A 14,560-nucleotide genomic window follows, 5' to 3' on the forward strand; every position below is an offset into this window, starting at 1 on the left:
CCCATTTGAATTTCCCAAAGGTGCCATGACTTGTGCAGAGGAGGAGAGAAAGAAAGCTGGTGGAGGGCTGGATGTAGACACCCCACTAAAAGCAAGTGGAGCAGGAATGAGAGAAGAAGGCACCCTCCCTGAGCACCTGCCTGCTTCACGTCACAGGATCCCAAACCAGCTGAGCTGTCCTCAGGGTGAGCTACTGCCATTGCTGTCCCAGCAGGCAGAGGGGAGGCCTCTGCAGTGGGGTGGTGTCCTGATGGTGTTGGGGACTCCACAGAACCACCAATCTTTCATACCCTCAGGTCAGCAAAGCCCTCTGGACCATGCCACTCCCAGGCTGTATGCAGACCCCATGCCTTCTCCGCACCTGCTCTCAGTGTACCCTTCTCATGAACTTCAATGTGGCCCTCACTTTCATTTTTTTCTCAGCTATTTCTTGAACAAATCATTATGCTGGTAAAATGTCAAATGCTGTTTCCCTTGGCAGACGCAGAGCCTGGGGGAAGAAAGTCCATTCTTACCACTCTTTTTAAACATTGCAGGGGCTAATTGGGATGTTAAAAGAGATGTCACTGAGCAGGGATTGTAAGCACAGTTCTAGCTATCCAGGGGTACAGTGTCAGCCAGATAGGGATGTTCCTGTCACTGGGGGACAGCTAGTGCCCAGTGCCTGCCTCCTTCCCTCATTGCAGCATGACTCCTGAGGGAGTACTGGCCCTACACAGATATCAGGCTTCTGCCCCTCAAAAAACCCTTATATGATTGGGGGCAAAAACTGAAGACAGGTTTCACAGTGGTGGGATGGAGGTGAACCCCAGCCCTGTCGGAGTGGCCCTGGAAACCTCTGGTACTGGTTGCATGCCCTGGGGTAGCGTGAATTTCTCTGGGAGTTTGTGGAAGAAATCAAGGCCTTGTCCAAGCACTCATGCAGCCCCACATGCTTCCCTTACCCCATGTTTTGTTCCCCAGGCCTTGAGACATCATACTAACTCCTCCGCCCTCTGTCCTTCTGCACAGATGCTTCCCATGGGAATTTACACTTGCTGTGAACCTCTCAAAAGTCTCCAAGAGGAAACTTCTCATTCCTCCTTTAAAAAATTCAAGTCCAAAGTCAGCTATTGAAATATTATTAGGAACTGTTCTGAGCAGCTGTTTCACTGTTGGCAATCCATGCTTTCTGCCATCTAAGGAGAAGGACTTTCCTGCTGTTCTGAATGTGTTTCTTGGGATGAGGTTGAATTGGCCTGAGCACGAGTCTTTCTCATACTGGACACTTTATCCTCCTTTAGCTCCAACAGCCAAGGATCCACCAGAATTCTTCCCAGCCCTGCTTCTCTATCACCACTTACAGCAGGCTAAGCAGACAGCAAGGGATTTATATCCATTTTACGAGTGTTAGTAAGAGGCAGGCATTAGACCTGACTTGACTGCAGTCACCCGTGTGGGAGGCACAATGAAGAACATCATATGAAGACACAGACTTCACAGGGGCCCATTAAATCTTTTGCAAAGTGCCAAAACACCCTTCTGAAAGATTCACAAACACTAGTGTGAGGCTAACAGGAAAATGCCATGAGACACGTGTGCTCATGAAGAAAACATTTTGCTGGGAGACAGGTTTATCTTTCATGACGTCTTCTCTGCAAGCAGGAGTCCTTTTCTTTGTCTCCTACAGGGAACTGCAAACGCTTGGACAGAAAGGGGAAGAGGCCTGTGGGACCCTTCTTCTTAGAACCAGGGTTTCTTAGTTCTCCAAGAGTGTGTACAGAAGAACAACATGAACCAAACTCTGTGAGGATCTTCAAAATACAATAAGAAAGGTTACAAATATCTTCTCATTCTTCAGAACTTTGGAATTCACCTTCTCTCTCCTCTTCTCCTGCTGTTTATCCAGCCAAGATACTCATGAAGGGGGTGGTAATTCCAAAGCAGTTTGAACATTCTAAGTTCTTCCAAGGGGGTCAATTTCAGTGTCAAACATTGTGAACATTTTTATCGGTCACAAATTCATCTTGCAATGCACAAGAAGGATGGCATTTGGTTGTACTGAAACACAATTACAGCAGAGTTGAGTTGAGCAATTCAGGCAGGGCTATAGGAATAACAATGCAGAAATGCATTCCAGGACACGCAGGACATTATGTGAATCAGACTGTGGTGCATGGAGCAGCAGTACAAGCAACACCTGAATACCCAACACTGAGATGTGGTCCACAGCCATTCCCAATGTGGTCTGTGGAGCAGTAGAGCACGACACTAGCTGGGACACTCAACCCTGTGCTCTATACCCCACTAATCATAGGGTGGTTCGTGGAAAAGCAAGAAGGTATCTCCGGAGATACATGATACTGCATTGTAAACCAAACATTTCGATAGTGGTCTGTGGGTCAGCAGTATGGGTACCACCCAAAATATTCACTCTGAGAACTGCACAGCCACCAGGCACAGTGAGCACTTTGGAAAGCAGCCTCCATGTCACCTGGAACACACGCCATGGACTCCACACATCTTCATCATGCGGTCCCTGAGTTTAGCACAGCATTGCGTGGGGCACCCCACTATGCTATATACCCCCAAACTCACAGTATAGTTCATGGATAAGCAGCATCAACACCATCTGGATACCAAAAATTGTGCTGTGACCCCAACCACACAGGGTGGTCCACGGAAATTGGTAACAGATATCTTGTGCTGACACAACCCTGTGCTCTACAGCTGGGACTCACAGTGTGACCCATAGGCCAGCACCACATGCATCTTTGGGATACTGGAATCTGTGACCTCTACCCCAATTCCTTTCAGGGCAGTTTGTTGATGAACGGCATCGATGCCCATGGGGACCCTACGCTATACCCCATATACAATAGTACCCACATCCTGGAGACCCCACACTGTGCCCCCTACAGAGATAAATCACATGGTTCTGTAACAGATCACCATGGGTATCCTTTGAGATTTCACAATATTCTCTCCACATCCACCACTCACAGTGGGGTCCATGGAGCAGCACTGTGGCAGCCCCTGGGTTTCCCATGCTGCACTCCAATCTCCAGTTTCATTCTGTGATCCAGGGAGAGGGAAGATGCTCACCCACATGCATCTCTGCTCCTCAGAACACTCCTCATGGGGCGTCTGTGGGAAAGCTGCATGGGCATCACTGAGGTTGCCCAGCACCACACTTGCTTGTCAGTGTTCTCCAGAGAAATATCCAATAGATGTTTACATGCAGAGAGAGGCAGATATACTGTAAGGAATTGGCTCATGTCATTGTTGGGGCTATTAATCCCAATTCTGCAGAGCAGGCCAGAAGCCTGGAGATCCAGGGAAGAGCTGATATTGCTGCTCCAGTCTGAAGGTGGTCTTGAGCAGAATTCCATCTTCCTTGGAAGACATTAGTCATTAAGACCCTCAACAGATTGGATGAGCCCACCTACATTATGGAGGGCAATCTATTTTACTCAAAGTCTACTGATGTTAAGTGTTAATCACATTTAAAAAATACCTTCAAAGCAACATCTAGACTGTTGTTTGACCAAATATCTGCCTACCATGGGCTTGTCAAGTTGGCACACAATATTAACCATCACAGCACTCTAAGACCTGGTCCTCATGGTAGGCTCTGTGGAAAAGCAGCAAAGACCCCTGGAAGGCTGCCAGTATTATGCTCTCTGCCCTTACCCACAGTGGGTCAGCTGCTAAGAACCTCTACACTCTGCACCACGCCCCGCCCCTTGGCATGATTGCTTTGCAAGGACTTGGGCATCACTGAGTACACTAAGCCCAGTGCTGTAAACCCCCACTCTTCCCAGCACGGGCCATGGAGATATTGCACAGGCCTCACAGAATGCCCAGGAGAGAGATGGGCTCTGCTCTCTCAAAGCTCAGTGTGGTCAATGAAAAGCAGAATGGACTTCTTCTGGGAAACCCTATACTTACACCCACTGATCACACTGTGGTCCATAGTGCAGCAGCACTGACACCACTTTGGATCCAGCTTTGTGCTCTACACCTTCTCTGCTCACTGAGGCTGTGAACCAGCATGCTGGCTCCTCCTGGGGCACCTCACACTGCTCTCCATAAGCCTAAGTAGCAGGAACATCATATGGGTTCCCAAACACCACGCGCAGCACTGCCCACCATTCACAAGGGGGTCAGTAACAGCAGCCAGGCATCACCTGGAATGCCCTCCAGTGTATGCTTCCCCAGTCCAATCACAGGGGGGCCATGGACCAGCAGCAGGGCATTGCTGGTATACCCCACACTTCAAATCCCCACCAGCATTTCAGCCTCTACTCACTGCGGGGCCCGTGGACAAGCAGCATCACTATCACGAGTCTCAGGCCCCACCAAGAGCTAGTAAATTTTATCTCCATTTGGTAGAAACACCTGGGTCGCATGAGTTTAAGAAGTACATCCTGAAGCAGAGATCCACTCCTCTCTCAAGTTCACAGATTATTTAAACCTCCTTGGGGCATATTACACTAGAGTTTCTATAGAAGAATGTTATCAAATCATAAAGAGAGTCTACCCTTCAGCCAACTGTTATTCACACCTAATGGAGTGGGATTTTTAAAGAACACAAAATCTCATCAAATAGACTCTGGAAGTTGAGACTACCCTATATCTTCCAAAAAATTGGGTCTTTTAATTAGACTGAAAATAATCTGGGAACTTTGCATGTGGGATCAGAAGATGCAATGTCAGTATCTCCTGGTAATGAAATATTGCCCACCTTTGGTGGAAATTTCTCCCCAGCACCATTTTTCTACACAGGTTCATACATACATGTTACCCACCAGTAGCTACAGATTCTTACAGAATCTCATGTCCATCACACCAAGATGGCCAGATCACCACTCATCTCTCATCCTCCCAATATCCCTTTGTTTTACAGAAGAAGAAACTGAGACTCAGAATTGCCATGCTTCTTTCTTTTGCATTTTTTTCTTTTTAGGAAGATTAGCCCTGAGCTAACATATGCTGCTAATCCTCCTCTTTTTGTTGAAGAAGACTGGCCCAGAGCTAACATCCATGCCCATCTTCCTCTACGTTATATGCGGGACATCTGCTACAGCATGGCTTGCCAAGCATTGCCATGTCCACACCCAGGATCCGAACTGGTGAACCCCGGGCAGCCAAAGAGGACCGTGCAAACTTAACCACTGTGCCACCTGGGCGGCTCCTTTGTCTTTTGCATTTTGACGTTCCTGACCTTTTCTTTGTCAGCTGTTCAAGTCACCCCATCCCCAAGAGGGCAGGGGTCTGGTGGGTAAGGGGAAGAGGCTTAAGTTGGTCATCAGGAATGCAGAGAAAGTTGAATGTAGCTCATACGCAACCTGTGGCAAACACAACAGGACTTTGCAGCAGGACAATAAACCTGAAAGTAGGTGAATGTGTCCCACATTCCTAGAGTATCTCAAGAACTCCACCTGAGGACCCCACTGACGTCAAGGGTGAGGAAATTACCAGGCCTGAAGTTTTCAGTGGAAAAGCTAGTAATCCACATGCTGGTTTAAAAAGAAAATGAGAATAAAGTCAGGGAGACTCAGATCATTGTGTTCATTTCATTGAGTAAAGACAATAAACATCTCAGTTACGTTTCTCAGCTACTAGGCCTGCTGGCCAAGGTAGGAGGAAGAAGTTGGGCCTGTCATGGGAGGCAGGGAGTTTCCATCTCCCTTGTCTAGGCTTTGGCCTTGCAGAAGGGTCAGCATGGGATAACTTTCAGATAACTGAAGGGAGAGCAACTGAGAGCAAGAGCACCTTTCTACCTGATGTTTGGAGCTCTGGAAAACATGCTGCCTGTCAGGCTGCCCACCGCCTTTTCACACACACACACACACACACAAAAGTCACACTCAAAATGCAATGAGGCACAGTAAGGTGGAAGGAAGGACAGCAGGAGGTAGTTAGCTTCCCCCCTCTTAGTTCCCACATGGCAGGAATAGGAGCAGAAGTCCCCAGACACCTCAAAGATGGACTGTGGGAAGTGGCTGATTGGAAGGCTAGGAGGAGCATTATGGTGGGGACCATGTGGCCATACTGGAAATGTACATACAGATATGGCATACATATTATAGATTTCTGATAGTGACTGCTTTGGCCAGTGGATCTGTTTCTACAGACTGTGTTGCTCCCTCAGTGCCTCTAGCTCACAGCACATAGTATTTAGCATGACTAGATGCTCCACAAATATTTTTTGGTTAATACATTTTTTTTTTTTTTGCTTGAGAAAGATTGCTGCTGAGCTAACATCTGTGCCAATCTTCTTCTGTCTTGTATGTGGGATACCACCACAGCATAGTTTGATGAGCGGTGTGTAGGTCTGCACCAGGGATCTGAACCTGCGAACCCGAGGCTGCTGAAGCAGAGCCCACGAACTTAACCACAATGCTACCAGACTGGCCCCTAATACAATTTTTTATTTATCAGTAAAAAATTCAGTTTCTTCCTATCCCCACTGGTAAATGATAAATATATGTTTAAAGCATACCAATTTCAACGGTTACCAAATTATTAGCCTTCTTAAACCACACACGTGATCTGGCTCTGGGATAAATTAAAGGTTATTATTATCAACAGGACTTTTAAAAACATAGTTATAAGTAGATACATGTTATTTAAAGACCTCTTCAATACAGTAAATTACAACACCCTCAATACATCTCATGTCAATCTAGGTATTCAGACATTCACTTTGATTGGAGTGATAGCCCTTGCTTTAATCTTGTATGGCTCCTTAGCATGGTCGTGCTGCATCTCCATCATGATATCAAGCGTGCGTGTTCTGCCAATTCCATTCACTTCCTTTTGCTCCTTCCCTGCTTCTTCTATGACCACCCTCTCAGCCTGTCTCACACACCTACCACATGTGTTTGGCCAAATCTCACAGACTTTTATTTAGTGCACACATTTGCAAACTGTGCCCCTAATTCTGAAAGGAGCTATGTGTGGTCAGTCTAGGATGGCTGCATTCAGCCTGCATTTTCTTCGCATGCCCATGAGCTCCATCTAGTCCCAATACCCACTCTGATCCCTGGGATCTAATGCTCCTCTCTGTGTCTGAACCCACTGCCCTTCAGTTACTGTATTTGCTTTCTATTGCTGCCAGAACACAGTACCACAAAATAGGGGTTCAAAACAAGACAAACTTTTTATCTTACAATTTTGGAGATCAGAAGTCCAACAAGAGTCTTACTGGGCTAAAATCCAGGTGTTGGCAGGGCTGGTTGCTTCTGGAAGCTCAAGGGGAGAATCTGTTTCCTGTCATTCCCAGTTTCAGAGACCACCTCATTCCTTGGCTCATGGCCACTTCCTCCATCTTCAAAGTCAGCAGTGGTGAGTCAAGTCCCTTCCATGCTTCAAATTCCTCCTGCCTCTTTTTCTGTTTTCCCGTCTTTCTCTCTGGCCACAGTTCGGGAAAGCTCTCTGCTTTTAAAGGCTCACCTGATTAGATTGGGCTCACCAGGGTAAACCAGAAAAATTTCTCCATATCAAGACACTTAATCTTAATCACATTTTAAAGTCCCTTTTTGCCATGTAGGGCAATATATTCACAGGTTCTGGGGATCAGGATGTGGACATCTTTGGCGACCATTATTCTGTCTATCACAATTACTAATACCTCTCTCTTTTATTTCTTTGCTCTCTGACAGGTGTTCCCAGTCTGCTTAAGTCTCTGATTTGTTGTAGGCAGAGTGTGAAAGGTAGAGGTGTTAATGACAGAGTATAGCCCTCCTCCCCACTCCCTTATGTTTCGTAAATATTGTAGAAGTCAATTAATGAATGCATGGCTGGATTCATGAATGATACATGGATGAATAGATGAATGGGAGAGATTTTTATTAAAAATGTACTATGCTTTAACTATAATTTTGACTGCTTTTGTTCATGTTATTTCTTTTATTTGGAAAGATAGGTCTTATCCTCAAATTTTGCAGATGAGGAAATTAAAGCTCAGAGAAGTTTTAAGTTGTTGGATCATACAGCTTACTTCTGATAGGGGTGGGTCATTTTTGTTCATGACCCTAAATCCAGATACGCCTTCCCTTTTTCATACCTACACACTTTCCTTTTTATTTTTCATCCTAGACTACCAGAAATCAATGGAAAACATCCCAGATTTTCGATGCTGGAGTTTGGCATGGCAAGAGATTAAAGGGAAAGATGAGTAGCGCCTTACTAACTTGCTCCAGGGACAAAGAATGGAAGACTCATTATGAAGCATTGCCATGGACATATAGGCTATTATTGACATGGTAGGAAAATAAAATGTTTTATTAACATTACCTCACATTTATTCAGGCATATGAGGTGTCAACATCTGTGCTTAACAATTTATAGATATTATCTCATTTAATTTCCTAAAATCTAGCAAGGTAGAATCTGTTATCATCCCATTTAGGAATGAAGAAACTGAGACGTAAGGAGATTAAGTAACTTGGCCACGTTCACACAAGATGTAAGCAACTGACTCAGGAACTGAACTCAAATCCATGCAGTTCTGTATCCTGTGCTTTTAACAACCCTGTCATGCCTCCCACTTGCTGAGCTATTCAAAAATACTAACATACATCTTATTTTACCAAAACTAGTCCATGATATGAAAAACATAATGAATTCTCTTGAGATAGTAACTTTTCTACTAGACTATCAAAATGATTTTTAAAAAGAAAGAAAATTCTCTATGAAATTGTTTCCAAACACCTTATATTATTACACATAAGGAATTTAAATCATTTACCTTTATGCTATTTTTTCCTTTCAAAGGTTTTACCAAATATGAATGCTCTCTGCTGGTGAAACCACCCTCCCCCTTTTGGAGTGGCTATCAAAATACTAATTAATATTTACATAACACCAAACTACTAAAAAAAAATCCTGACGCTGAAGGTTAATAGTGCAAAGGTGCCAAGCAGGTGTCCAGGGAGAAAGCCCAGGGCATGTGGCTCTCGAGCCGTTGTCTTTGCATCAGGCAACTATTCAGGGATTAGAAGAGGGAAAGGCCTGGGGGAAATTTCATTAAAAGAAAATTGCTCCATATTCAAAGTTTTCCAAGAAAAAAGTGGAGAGAGTGACAGAGGGGAGAGTCAGGAGGTGGTTACAGAGGAGAGAGAGCTCTGTGCAGCCGGATGGGCAGTCTCATCACATAGATGCCCTTTGGCTCTAGATCAGCCCAGATTCTGTCAGGAGGGCATCACTATTAGGTCTTCTGGGCTGGAAATCCCCATCAGCAGTTACACATTCTGCTGCACACACACACAGACCCTCAGTTGTTTCCCCTCAAAGCACTGCTTTGAAAATTCTCCACATTGCCATTGTTTTTGTGATATTTCAGCAGAGAGAGATAACCTTGGCTTTTGTTATTTACCATCATAAAATACCATTTATATCCTGGTCAGCGTCTCCATGAGAGAAAAGAGTTAGAGGAAATAAAATAGAGCAAGAAAAAATATCACTCACTAATCTAATGTCTTTTCTATGCAGATGAGGATCCCACCCCGTAATTGGGAGACTGTCAAAACAGAGACTCCATCTTTGAAACACACATTCACAATTAGGTTGGAATACTTATTTAAAGATGGAGGAATTGGGTTTTCTGAAATCCACTTTATATGTTCCATACTGATTTTATCCCCATAGTAAATTTTCATCATTACAAGAATCAATGTGTAGGAGTTATAACACAAAATCCTTACCCAGGCACTACACTCAGTCTTGGACATAAACCTGGAGACTGCCAGAAATAAGCCTATTCCTCTTAATCCACGTCCTCTTATGGACTCTGTTGTTTTACTTCATAATGGCCATCCAAAAACAACTCCACTGGATGGGCCCATGGGAGTTGAGATCTATAGATAACAGAAAACACTTGTCACAATGCCTAATTTTAAAACTTCTGTGATCTCTGTTGATAGCTGAAAATGGTTGGATAGCTAGTATTTAGAACCTTGAGTTTGAGCTAAGATCATACTATTTACTGGAGCAAAATATATCCTTCAGTAAGAAAATTTTGAGGCATAGATAGATCTGTACTAGGATGTATTTACAGGGTCGTTACTTATATTTCCCCTTCAGTAACAGAATCATCATGGAAACTTCCAGGATCTCTCTGAAAGGAAGAGAAGCATATGGAAAATCCAAGAAATCCTATCCTTATAAGGATAGGAACATTCACACACCCATTGGGAGCTCTGCAGACAGAGTGGTCCAACTGAGATCTGAATCTAGATGGCAGAATATTTATGTTCAAAACCCGGTTCAATTGCTCTCTCTATTGCCATTTACCAGTTGGAAGGGAGATGCTTCCATGGCACCTGTTTTGAAGTCCTGGCATGACTACAGAGTCAGCTGGTACTAGTCCTGAGCAGCATTACCCATTTATCCCAGCATGTCACGTAATATTTTTTCCACATATGCCATGGCCAACCATAGTAATAACAAGACTAAAGTTGGGAGGCTTTGCTGTATGTTACTCTATCTCTGAAACAGTTTACCAGTGGGAATATAATGGATCTATAGTTCCTGGTATCAGACATGTCGTAAAAGGAAGGGAGATCACTCCTATGCCATGGCCTTGTCTGATTATTTCCACATTGGTTCCTGGCTTATTACAATGCTATTGCTGCCTCAGACTTTCTTATTTTAGTTTTCATGAGCCCTTTCCCTCTGTTTGTAGTTTCCTTAGGTCATCACCAGGTATAGGATACCCAGCATCCACCTTCAGGACATGATCCTTGTATCAATGTCCAGCTCATTCCCATGGAAACCAGTGCTTCAGGGAAGCTGCCTGGTCTCCCAGCCTCAGTGAGTGGGTTGAAAACTGGCCCACGTGCTGTTGGTTGAGAACTTCCAGGAAAAGTTTTCCTTCTCTTAAAACAGAGCCATCGCTTCACTCCCTCCTTAAAGACGGTTGTGACAAGAAATGAATATGTGACCACTGCGGCCACCTCACTTCCAGCCTGAGGATGAACAGAGAGAAAAGTCGATAGAGAGAGAGAGAGAGAGAGGTTATTTTTGATCTTCTTCTATGTGAAAACTTGGCACAAACAAGTCAATTTCTTTATTGACAAATTTAGCTTCTCTAAGGGTTTCTGAAAGCACTGAAATTACTCAAATGAGGTAGAGTTTCCCATTAGCCAACTTACCTACATCAAGATGGAGCTGATACTATTAATGGAAGCTAATATTGATCGAGTGCTTATATACCAAGCACTGTTCTTGAGAGGTAGGTGCTATTCTTAACTCAACCATGTGAGGTAGGTATTACTTTTATCTCCAGATTACAAGTGGAAAAACTGAGGCACAGGGAAGTTAAGTAACTTTCCCTAGGTCACACAGTACTTAAGTGAGAAAACAGTTCTTTTAAATTAATTTTATTTCAAAATTACTATCAAAATAATATATGCACATGTAATAAGTCAAATAGTACAAAAAAGACTTATAAAGAAAAATAGACTTCCGTCCAAACTTTTCCTCCTCGTCTCATTGTTAAAGCAAACTATTTTAAATGTTTCCTACTGTTGTTATTTTTTATTTCTCCTGATGGTTACTTCCACAAATCTAGATAATAAATGCATGCATCTATTCTTGATGTATAGCTTTAGACAATAGTCACTGACTTCCCTGCAAGACATGAGATTTTGGCTCACTTATACTCCCACCTCCTTCCCCTCAGTTTTGAAATGTGCATTTTAGTTCTTCTACTTATTACATGTATTTAAAAGTCTATTTACTTTTTTCACCAACTATTGGCCTTTTCCCCCAAACTTTGGGTGAGTATAAATGTGAATGTCCTTACCTTTCTCCTACCCACACTGTGCCCACTAAAGCTTTCCTTTACACACACTCTGTAGCACAAGTTAGTCTCCACGACTTTGTCCATGAGTTGGCTCAAAAGAGTGAAAACCAATAAAGCATTTACAGTATTATGATTGTATAAATACTTCTCACTAAGTCAATTGGTAGGCCAGAAATTCTTCCTCTGAATCCAGTGTCTTAACATCTGGACAACCCAAATTATGTGTTTGCTGTCCCCAAGAGCAAATGGATTCTCTCTTCTAAGATGGTTTTACTTTCTTGAACATTCCACATTTGAGTTTGCTCCATATTTGAGCAATAACTTTCTCATACAGATTTTCTTTATCCAAAATTCTGATTGCCTTTTTTGTATTTGCATTATTTGACATTATTAGAGCTGCATGCTTTTCTAAGCTCAAATCATACTTCCTATTTCATCAAGTTCCCTTCTTTACTGAGGACTTCCCTTCTAAAGCTACCTTCCTCCTACTTTAGTCTTGTAAGATACTTCCCAAGCTTGAAACTCAGGCTCTTCAAGATGCTCTGTACTTGAAGACCCATCCCAGGAGGGATGGATCTACTTATCATGTCTTTCTCTTCCTTTGTTTTATTTCCTAATACTGCTGAAAGTCATTCTCAACTGACTTCTTAAGGGAGGATGTATGTCTAATCTGCCATCACACTTGATCTGTATTCTAATGAGAAAACATTTTTAACATCACCTTTGTATTTTTCTCTCAGTGATTCCATTTTGCCCTGAAGTCTTTCTATCATTAAAACTAGACATCATGGGTAAGGTTTATTGTCTCTGTGAAAGAAATATATTAAAAAAAGGCAAGAATTTGATGTCATATACATATCCACAACAATAAACAAATGGCAATGGCAGTGGCCTTGAAAATAATGTTTCCTATGACAAGAGCTAGGGAATGTCATCAGTGCAAGAATCTCACGTGTTGACCCTCTGTTTCCTCTCCCATCACCTGGGTCTTCACCCTCTGTGCACCTGCTGACTTGAAGCCCTGGGGCTCTCCAGCCCTGTTAGAGGATATTGTGAGGCTGTTCTGCCTTCCCACTCCCACTCATTTCCCATCCTGGGAAATTTATAGAGATATCTTGTTTATAGGTGAGCTTATCTGCCCCAAGCCCCATGCCCTGACCTCCCCTACTATCTTATGTAGTAAGACTTTACTCCTTTTTCCTTTCCTCTGTTGTCAGTATGGTGGGATCTAAGGAGGAATTGGAAGTAAAAGCATGTGCCTAGACTGCCATTTTAAACCATATTCTCGTACTTTTCAACTCTTACTTTTATTTAGCAATTTCCATTCCTGAAAGGAGTTAAGATTGTTTCTATATAAAGAAATCAATCTAGATCTTCATAACTCCAGGAGAAAAAATAATCTCATGTGTCAAAGTGTTCATATTAACTTTTATCTTTTAACTCTCCGATTAAATTTTGTATTAGTATAGTTAATATCAGTAACGTGCTAACTATAGGTGCAGTGTTAGTATTAGTTCCAACTAGTATATCTTATCTTTTAATGCAATTGAATTTTAGGTTAGTTCATGTGCAAATCTCTCTGAGTTACCTCAGACTAGACATTTACATTTCAGACTGATAGAATGTAAGATTTATGTAAATATATATATTATATGTAGTTTGGAAATCCGATGATTAAATCAAGTAAAACAATCTAATAATGTGAAAGCTATTGTATGCTGTCCCATCAATATGAACTATTTTTAAAAACATAAATGCGAGTTTGAACTTCAATATTACTATTACAAGATCTAAAGATCACCAGTGCAGAGTGGACTTTGGAATAGGCCATAATTAATTGTAACGTGAATTACAATTGAATGTGTTTGCAATCCACTATCAGTTATCATATAACATTTCTTCCTAGAATAATACCATATAAACAGTATTAATAACTAGACATTATTGAGTATTTTATGTATTTCCCATCTTATCAGGTAGATGCTATTATCTTGCCCATTTTTCAGAAAACGACATGGAGGCATAGATGTGGCTAAAATTTTGTTTAAAGTTTCACGGCTAATAAAGGACGGAATCTATTTGTTATGTCCAGCAACTGAAAAGCTGAATACTGTGAGAGGGGCTTGAAATGTCATCATCACAGAGCAAAGCCAAGTTAATAGACTAGGCATGGATTGAGACCAGGAGGTTTCTGACCCCAGTTTTGTAATTCCTGCTGTTCTCCTGAGTCTCTGAGAGACCATTGGAAGGAGGCCACCAGATCTTGGCTTTTAAGCTTCTATCCACATACATGGTGCTTCATCTTCTGACTTTTCATGTAAGGAGCCTGATGCTGAAATATGTCTCAGTTCAATTTGGGACTCAACCTGGGTCGGTTACAACTTTCCCATTAGATCCCTGAGTCAGTAATAACTGCACGCCAAACACTAAAAGATATTTTGGAAAGGGATTGTTAGAAGCAAGGCACTGTTTCCTGAAACAAACACTGCAATTGGCTATGGCAGAAACGTGGGGTCCTCTCAAAACATTCTGCCAAGATAATATTGACTTACCCAGAGCCAAGTGTGGCTACAATACCAAAATTAAGATGCCTCATTCTAATACATCTTCCTCAGACTACACCTCCTGTGTGACTTCAGGATGTTAATCCTGTGTAGGAAACACTGAATACCAAGTCTGCACATTTTAAAGAAAATACTGAAAAGGAAAACCTAGACATACTCTTTATAAAGCAAAATTTATTCACTGAAACTATTTTAGGCCATA

Source organism: Equus caballus, chromosome 9, assembly GCF_041296265.1.
Source record: "Equus caballus isolate H_3958 breed thoroughbred chromosome 9, TB-T2T, whole genome shotgun sequence".
Lineage (NCBI taxonomy): Eukaryota > Metazoa > Chordata > Mammalia > Perissodactyla > Equidae > Equus > Equus caballus.